This window comes from Mus pahari, unplaced genomic scaffold (genome assembly GCF_900095145.1).
Source record: "Mus pahari unplaced genomic scaffold, PAHARI_EIJ_v1.1 scaffold_14041_1, whole genome shotgun sequence".
In the NCBI taxonomy this organism is placed as follows: Eukaryota; Metazoa; Chordata; class Mammalia; order Rodentia; family Muridae; genus Mus; species Mus pahari.
Genome location: NW_018393872.1, coordinates 1 through 9,818, shown reverse-complemented (window position 1 = coordinate 9,818; position 9,818 = coordinate 1). Strand labels below are relative to the sequence as shown.

At 46.6% G+C, this 9,818-nt stretch overlaps 1 pseudogene; it reads right to left on the bottom strand.

Moving 5' to 3' along the window:
• Positions 1 to 2,960: 2,960 nt before the first annotated feature.
• LOC110315769 lies at positions 2,961 to 3,887 on the bottom strand (annotated as a pseudogene).
• Between the last annotated feature and the right edge of the window lie 5,931 nt (positions 3,888 to 9,818).

Here is a 9,818-nt window from a genome sequence, read left to right as displayed (position 1 = left end):
GGTATATGCCCAGGAGTGGAATTGCTGGATCTTCTGCTAGTACTATATTCAATTTTCTTAAGAAACACCAAACAGATGTCCAGAGTGGTTGTACCAGCTTGCAATCCCACCAGCAATGGAGGAGTATTCCTCTTTCTCCACATCTTCACTGGCATCTGCTGTCACATGACCTTTTCACCACACTGGTGTGTGGTGAAATCTCAGGGTTGTTTTGATTTGCACTTCCCTGATGACTAAGGATGGTGAAAATTTCTTTAGGTGCTTCTCAGCCATTTGGTATTCCTGTTGAAAATTATTTGTTTAGCTCCATAACTCATTTTTAATGGGGTTATTTGGTTCTCTGGAGTCTGACTTCTTGAGTTCTTTATATATTTTGGATATTAGTCCTCTATGAGATATAGGAATGGTAGATTTTTTCCCAATCTGTTCACTGCCATTTTTTCCAATTGACAGTGTCCTTTGCCTTACAGAAGTTCTGCAATTTTATTAGGTGCCATTTGTCCATTCTTGATCTTAGAGCATAAGCTATTGGTGTTCATTTCAGGAAAGTTTCCCCTGTGACATGGCTCTTCCCCACTTTCTTTTCTATTAGTTTAACTGTATCTGGTTTTATGTGGAGGTTCTTGTTTGACTTGAACTTGAGATTTTTACATGGAGATAAATATGGATCAATTTGCCTTCATCTACATGCTAACTGTCAGTTGAAACAGCACCATTTGTTGAAAATGCTGTCTTTTTTTGCACTGGATTGTTTTAGCTCCTTTGTCAAAGATCAAGTGACCAGATATGTATGCGTTCATTTCTGGGTCTTTAATTCTATTTCCAGATGGCCCACAAAAGAGGAATGGATACAGAAAATGTAGTACATTTACACGATGGAGTACTACTTAGCTATTAAATACAACGAATTCATGGAGTTCTTAGGCAAATGGATAGAACTAGAAAATATCATTCTGCGTGTGGTAACCCAATCACAAAAGAACACACATGGTATGCACTCACTGACAAGTGGATATTAGCCCAGGGGCTCAGAATACCCAATATTCAATTCACAGACAACTTGCAGCTCCATAAGAAGGAAGACCAAAGTGTGGATACTTCTGCCCCTCTTAGAAGGGGGAACAAAATACCCATGGAAGATGTTACAGAGAGAAGTTGTGAAGCAGAGACTGAAGGAAAGACCATCAGAGACTGTCCCACCTGGGGATCCATTCCAATACAGCCACCAAACACATGCATTTTTGTGAATGCCAATAAGAGCTTGCTGAGAGAAGCCTGATATAACTTTCTCTTGAGAGGCACAGCCAGTGCCTTATAAATGCAGAACTGGATGCTTGGAGCCATCCATTGAACAGAGCACAGGGCTCTCAATAGAGGAGCTAGAGAAAGGACTGACAGAGTTGAAGGGGTTTGCATCCTCATTGGAGGAACAACAATATGAACTAGCCAGTGAGTGTTTCTGCCACAGAAACACTGCGATCTGAGTTCATCCTGAAAGGCAGGGCTGGGCTGAAAGGGAAAAGATGGGGGGGAGAAATAACGAGGCCTTGACAAGAATTCCGGATCAAAGCCCAAATGTTTTAATGGAGTACCGGGTTTATATGGCATGGGTAAAACACTTCACCCAACACCAACCTTGAGGCTGCAAGAGTCCACCTGCTCCAAAAAAATTCTTTCAACATCTTTTTTTTAAAAAACCTGAAACAGCTCTTAGCGCTGAGGGTAGATGCCTGTTTAGAACCTTAAACCCTTATTCCTCCCACCTGAAGCAGTTCTTGAAAACTGCGGACAAAACCTGTTTAAAATTTTCTTTTCCCATTTTCCACCTCCAACCCTAAATGGCCTTACGCCGGGTCAGCACAATACCAACTTAGCCTGTACCATGCCCACAACTTAAGGAGGATGAGGTTTAGAATCTGTGCTAGCATGAATACCTGTTTCTTGGGGTGCACAATATGTATGATCCTCTTATTTTTCTTCCCTGGAGCTCCACATAGACAGTGTCTCCTCAGTTTGTCCCTACCATGTTCAGATCCCAGGTCGTCGGGTGCCACTTGAGTGTTTCCACCATAGAAACACTCTGATCTGGGTTTGTCCTGAAAGGCAGGGCTGGGCTGAAAGGGAAAAGATGGGGGGAGAAATAATGAGGCCTTGACAAGAATTCCTGATCAAATGTTTTAATGGAGTACCGGGTTTATATGGCATGGGAAAAACCCTTCCCACAACCCCAATCTTGAGGCTGCAGTTCAGGAGCAAACAGGTAGGCCGTCTTCAGGAGATGCTGTCTCTGTAGAATCCAGGCACTTATCAGCAGGGAGTGGGCATCTACCCTGAGGCTATTGTTCAGCAGGGCAGTGGCAGGAGTAAACAAGGTTCCAGCCTGGTGGAAATAACCCAGGTGGTGTAGAGCAGTGGCTGCAATGGTCTGGGAGGCTCCAACAAGTCAGTGCCACCAGAGCTCCCAGGCACTAAACCACCAACCAAAGAGTGTACAGGAAGGGACCTATGGCTCCAGTTGCATGTGTGGCAGAGGATGGCCTTGTTGGTCATCAGTGGGAGGAGAGACCCTTGGTTCTGTGAAGGCCCTATGCCCCAGTGTAGAGGAATGCCAGGGATAGGACATGGGAGTGTGTGGGTTGGTGAACAGGGGGAAGAGGATAATGGGTTTTCAGAGGGAATCAGGAAAGGGTACAACATTTGAAATATAAGTAAATATCTAATAAAAAATAAAAAGTAAAAAGAAAGAAGAAAACTGCCAAAAATTGTGTTCTATGAGAATTTTTTTTGAGGATATTTGAGAAATTTATTGAGAGGGCCAAGAATATTGGAGAAATTCTCATTTCTGACTACTTTGAGAAATATAAGAAAATTGTTTGTTTTTTTTATAAACAAAACAATTAAAATTGTTGCAATTGCTGAGGTATTTCTGAGAGAAGAGTAAGTTAACATTGTGTTGACTCTCAACATCTAGTTTCTGACATCTCAGTGGTTTTTGGGAGATGGTTTTCTGTATATTCATCCTCCTCAGGAGTGTCCTCCAGAGCCCTCTTAAGAACTGTTTTGAGGGACAGTTGCTTTCTATGTTGCCTAAATTAGCCTACAAGTAAATAAATGCTGGGATTGGCAGAGCTGTTTACAAAAGACAGGGCAGCAGTAACTTCGTAAATGTGACTAAAGGGATGGTGTAAATGAACCCCAAACCAATATGACAGGAACAAGTAAAGCCCAAGGGGCAGGCCACAGATGAGGTAGACCATCACTGTAAGAGAGAGGGTAACATACAGCCTGGACAAGGGTTTCCATCTGGAATGACAGAGGATCCTCACTCATAGGTCCCGGCAGGACACAGAGAGAAGCATAAAGAAATCAGAAATGCAGTTATAATAAAGTCAACAGTTTTCTACAAATGATGATGAGTATCACCTAGGAATCCTGAGAAGAACCAATCAAGAACGCCCATGAGAAAGGACAGAACACAGATTAGGGCACATATGATAGCTGACATGTTTCTTGGGTGTTGGCAGTGGTACTAGATTGGCACTGAGGACACTCAGGCCTGAGATATAGGGAATGATTATTGCATTGCCTAAGATACCTTTGCTTAATTTATGGGCACAGATACCATAGAAGTCAATGATTCATAGCAGAGAATCAGTGAAGTGGCAGCAAAGGAAGGAGTCTTCTAGAGCCAGGTTGAGGACAGGGACTGAGATGGCTTTCCTGAGCATGCAGAATCCCAGGAGATAGAGTTTAATGGTGTTTCCTGCCAGTCCCACCAGGGCAGTGATGAGGACCAGGAAGGACGGGGTCAGGATTGGACTGCACTTGGGATGACCAAGTTTCATTCAGTGGTGTAGATTCTGTTTTGTGGGATGAGATGGTTGATCCTGAAAGGAAATTGTAGAAATTCAAGGTACAAATAATGTGAGTTATGAAAGTTATTTTAATAATAAGAAAGCTCATAACTAGAAACTGCCTTAGAAAAACAAGCCTCCTGGCCCACCTTGAAACTGAAGTTAACTGGCCATAAAGATAAGGAAGAGGAATGCAGGAACTGGCCTGAGCTATCTTGGCTGACTCAACAGCCATCTGGCAGGGCAGCACCTCCCCCTGCTCGTTAAGACATAGTTTAAAGTGCTTGAAGTTATACATTACCCAGATGTACTTTGTCAACCTTGATAAGCCTGGGCCTTTGGAATTCCTGTCGCCCTAGCCTGCTCATACTATCCTGCTGACTTGTAATCGCCTTGCTGATGTTCAAACGAGCAAATTATGTGTAACCATGACAATTCTCTTTATCCCCAGACCCTTACCCCATAAAAACCCCTAGCTTTCAAGCCTCGTGGTCGATTCCTCTGTCTCCTGCGTGAGGCACGTAGCTCTGCCATTAAAGCTGCCTCTGCCTCGTGCTTTTGCAACATGAATGTATCTCGTGTTTCCTTGGGATACCCTGACTCCTGTGACTTGAGGGGGGTCCCTTAAAGGGGGTCCTACATTTGGGGGCTCCTCTGGAATTTTGGGGGGTCCCCAGAACCTGGAAGACACCCCTTGGAGGTACGTTTGTGTGAGTTTGGTGTGTTTGTGTGTGGCCGCAGTGTCTTTGTCTTGTTTTCTGGTTCTGGTATTCTGGCAGCTGCCCCTGAGGCCTGTGAGGACCCAGTGGGTGTGGAGGGAGACATCCTAAGGCCCACAGGCTGCAACCCTGGAAGACATTCCTAGGGTGACTCTGGAAGGAGTATCCAGGGTGAAGGACAGTCAGGAAAGCCTGACTGTCACCTGGCAGAAGGAGGAAGACAGAATGCTCTTTCTGCCAGATAGAGGGTGGATGCGGAATCCAGCCCCATCAGAGGGAGTGTTTGGCTGGTTGTATAAGTCCAGGTGCAGGTGAATGTGCTTAGATGCATTAGTAACTTCTGTTTCTCTCTTTGTGTTGTCTCTGTTCCTAGTTTTTACTATGGGACAAACTGTGCCAACCCCTCTGTGTCTGACTACGGACCATTGGACTGACATTAGGGCGAGAGGATGAAATCTATCAGTGATAATTAAGAAACAACCTTGGCTGACTTTCTGTTCCTCGGAATGACCTGCTTTTGGAGTAGGCTGGCCACCCAAAGGAACTTTTGATTTGCCTACCATCAGGGCTTGTCAGGGACCAGGTTGAGAAAACCCAGGCATCCTACATCCCGGACATCCCGAAGCCCAGGCATTTTTACAGCATGCAGCTGGGAGCCATATAGTTCTTTGTCAGGAACCCTTTCCCCTCTCTCTGCAAGGCCATTTCGTGGGAATCAGCAAGACTCCAACCCTAAACAAACATCAAGGACTGTTACGAGAGTCTTCCAGTATTCCAGAGCTGTCCGAAACTGTCATCTTGGGCTGATAGGAGGACCGGAGCTTCGAGATAAGCCGCCCAGTGTTCCGGAGCAGTGACGTCAAGGACCTGAGTTGAATCACTGAAAGTTTCAGACTNNTGGACTGAAAGCCGCCCCCATCCGTTCTTCACTACTTCCTTTCGATGACTCCTAACCCCTCTCTGTATACTATTTAACTTGAGCCTTTTCACCCAGTAAATGAGACTATGACGAGTATGCATGGTCTCTGTCTCTTCCTTTATCCCATTCCTCTCTAGGTTTGGAATCCCCCTCGAGGACCATGGATTTACTTATGTCCCTCGGGACAGGATAAGAGCTGTAAAGGCCATTGTTTTTCAGGAAGGAGCAGGATTGCACCCGGACCAGCAACCATACATCATGGTATGGGAGGATCTGGCTCAATTCCCACCCCCGCGAGTCCACCTGTTCCTCCCACCTCCCCGCCCAGGTACGAAGATCCTGGCGGTCCGAGAGAATGCCAAGAAAGAAAAACCACCACTCGGGGGAGATGGCGAATGCAGTCCATCCTTGGTGCGCCCTCCCAAGATTTACCCTGAAATTGAAGAATCCCCTGAGTGGCCTGACCTCCCACAACCACCACCCTACCCTCATGTTCCCCAACCCATACACAAACCATCAGCCCCCCCCCCCCCCCCGCCCCACCTCAGGCCCAGGCCCTTGAAGTCGGAGGAGGGGGCCCTTCAGCATGGACGAGGAGCCGGTGGGGGGCCCCTCCTGAGGGACTGGCCGACTAGACTGTAGCACTACCCCTTAGAGTGGTCGGGGCTCCCCCTACTGACCAGAATGATTTACAGCTTTTACAGTATTGGCCTTTGACTTCCTCTGACCTTTATAACTGGAAAATTAACCACCCTCCTTTCTCCAAGAACCCCGCCGCGGGGCTTACAGGTTTGATTGAGTCGCTGATGTTTTCTCATCAGCCAACTTGGGATGACTGCCAGCAGCTCTTACAGACCCTTTTCACCACCAAGGAGAGAGAAAAGATTCTCCTCGAGGCTTGGAAAAATGTCCGAGATGAGGCTGGGCGGCCTGTCCAGACTCTGGTTGAGATTGATGAAGGATTCCCACTCACCAGGCCCCAATGGGACTATAAAACACTGCACAAGGTAGGGAACGGCTGTCCAATTACTGCCGGGCTCTGGTGGTGAGTCTCAGAGGTGCCACTTGCAGGCCCACGAATCTGGCTAAGGTAAGGGAAGTCATGCAGGGGCCAGCTGAGCCTCCTTCAGTTTTCCTAGAAAGGCTCATGGAGGCTTATAGAAGGTACACCCCGTTTGACCCCACGTCCAAGGGGCAACAGGCCTCAGTGATTATGGCTTTCATTGGACAGTCAGCCCCTGATATCAGAAGAAAGTTGCATCAAATCAAAGGATTGCAAGATTATATTATAAGGGATATGGTGAGAGAGGCAGAGAAAGTATATCATAAAAGAGGGATGGAGGATGAGAAGTTAGAAAGAGAGAAAAAAGAAAGGAGAGAAGATGAAGACAGAAGAGACAGGAGACAGGAGAAGGTTCTGACTAGGATTCTGGCTGTGTAGGAGAAAGAGATAGAAGAGGCAGGACTAGACAATTAGGGAGCCTGGGAGGTGGAAAAAGACAGGGGTCAAGGAGACTCAGAGAAGACAGACTGCACCTAGAGAGAAACCAATGTGCTTACTGCAAGGATACCAGCCATTGGGCTTGTGAATGCCCTAAAAGGAAATAAGAGGTAAAAGTGCTGTCTCTAGAACAAGATGAAGGAGTAGGGAAGATGGGGCTTGGCCCCCCTCCCCGAGCCTAGGGTAGCATTAGAAGTGGAGGGGACTCCAGTAGACTTTCTAGTCGACACAGGCGCAGAATTTTCAGTTCTCCAGACACCACTAGGCAGAGTAAAAAAGAAGAAAAAGACTTTGGTGATTGGGGCCATAGGGCAAAAATCATACCCATGGACCACCTCCCGGACAGTGGCCCTAGGCCAAAATCAAGAGACTCATTCATTTCTAGTCATTCCAGAGTTTCCCATGCCCCTATTGGGAAGGGACTTGCTAAGCAAACTAAAAGCACAAATAACTTTTGCCTCTCACCAACCTGAGGTATCCTGGGGAATAGAAGCACCTCAGACCATGGCGCTATCCTTACAATTAGGGGAAGAATACCGACTTTATCAAGGTAAACTAAAGCCCCCTGAGGGACTACAAGACTGACTCAATCGGTTCCCTCAGGTATGAGCTAAGACAGGAGGAATGGGGATGGCAAAACAAGTTCCCCCAGTGGTAATTGAGCTTAAGTTCGGAGCCACTCCCATTAGGGTCTGACAGTACCCTATGAGCAGAAAAGCTCAAGAGGGAATACGCCCTCACATTGCTAGACTACTCCAATAAGGGAACTTGGTCCCATGCAAGTCTCCATGGAATATTCCCCTACTCCCAGTAAAAAAGCCAGGAATTAATGACTACCGCCCTGTCTAGGATCTCAGAGAAGTTAACAAAAGAGTTCAGGACATCCATCCTACAGTACCAAATCCTTATAACCTACTCAGTACATTGCCACCTGAGCGAACCTGGTACACAGTTTTAGATCTCAAAGATGCCTTCTTTTGTCTGAGGTTACACCCCAACAGCCAGCCTTTGTTCACCTTTGATTGGTGCAACCCTGAGAGTGGACCTACCAGACAACTCAAATGGACATGACTGCCTCAATGATTCAAGAACTCACCCACCCAGTTTGATGAAACCCTGCATTGAGTTCTTGCCCCTTTTCAGGCCAGCAAACCCCAGGTAACTCTTTCCCAATATGTTGATGACCTTTTATTAGCTGCAGGAACATGAAAGAATGTGAAATTGGGACTCAAAACCTCCTGGTAAAGTTAGGTGAGCTGGGGTACCAGGTCTCTGCTAAGAAGGTGCAGTTATGCCAAAAGGAAGTGACTTACTTGGGATGTACCCTAAAGAATGGACAAAGATGGCTCACGGAAGCCAGAAAATGGACAGTAATGCAGATCCCAGCCCCAACTACCCTTCACCAGGTAAGAGAATTCATGGGCACTGCGGGGTTCTGTAGACTTTGGATCCCAGGATTTGCCATGCTGGCAGCCCCACTATACCCTTTGACCAAAGAAAAAGGAGAATTTACCTGGACTAAAGACCATCGCTGGCCTTTAAGACTTTAAAAAAGGTGCTGCTGCAGGCCCCAGCACTAGCCTTGCCAGACTTAAGTAAACCTTTCACCTTCTTCTTGTTTCAGTGTCTGGGATTCCACTTGATCTTTTAGACTCCTCCTAAGGGCTGGCATCACTTCTCCAGCTCTGCCCTCTGTAGAACTCTAAGCTCAGGTTGGATCACTCCACTACGTCTGTTGTTCTTGGTGATCATCCCATGGTACTGACATCGCCAATACACTGGGGTGTTCCACTCCAACTAGGCTTCACCACTAGCCTCTCATAGGCTCTCTTCATGGTGCCAAGCCTCAAATTCTTTACATGACCCCTTCAGTCCTGGGCCATCAACTACACCTGAGGCTATACCTTCTCCAATGTCCTTCCATGACCTCTCACAGTGCCAAGCCTCAGCTGTTCTTCATGACACTTTCATGCCTTCAAAACCAGTACCACCTGGGTGATAATTACACATTACAAAGTCCAGCTGCATCATGAGGTACAACCTTGGCTATCTCTGAAATGCAGCTTATTTGTGCTCCCAGAAAACAATTCCCAGAAGATTTCACCTCAGTGATTCTGGTCTCTTGATAATCGCTGCTAATTTCTTAGCTCCAGCTAACCAGCCTCAATTGTCCCAGTAGTACTTTCCATTCTTTTTTTAATTTAATTTTATTTATTTACATTTCAAATGCTATCCCGAAAGTTCCCTATAGCCCACCCTGGCCCCTGCTCCCCTACCTACCCACACCCACTACTTGGCCCAGGCCTTCCCTTGTGCTGGGTCATATAGAGTTTGCAAGACCAAGGGGCCTCTATTCCCAGTGATGGCCGATTAGGCCATCTTCTGCTACATATGCAGCTAGAGACTAGAGCTCAGGGGGTACTGGTTAGTTCAAATTGTTGTTCTACCTACAGGGTTGCAGCCCCCTTCAGCTCCTTGGGTACTTTCTCTAGCTCATCCATTGGGGACCCTGTGTTCCATCCAATAGCTAGCTGTGAGCATCCACTTCAGTGTTCGCCAGGCACTGGCATAGCCTCGTAAGAGGCCAAGAGGCCGCTATATCAGGGTCCCTTCAGCAGAATCTTGCTGGCATGTGCTTTAGTATCTAGGTTTGGTTGCTGATGATGAGATGGATTCCCGGATGGGGTAGTCTCTGGATAGTCCATCCTTTCATCTTAATTCTAAACTTTGTCTCTGTACCTATATCCTTTCATGAGTATTTTGTTCCTTATTCTAAGGAGGAATGAAGTATCCACACGATGGTCATCCTTCTTGGTTTTCTTGTG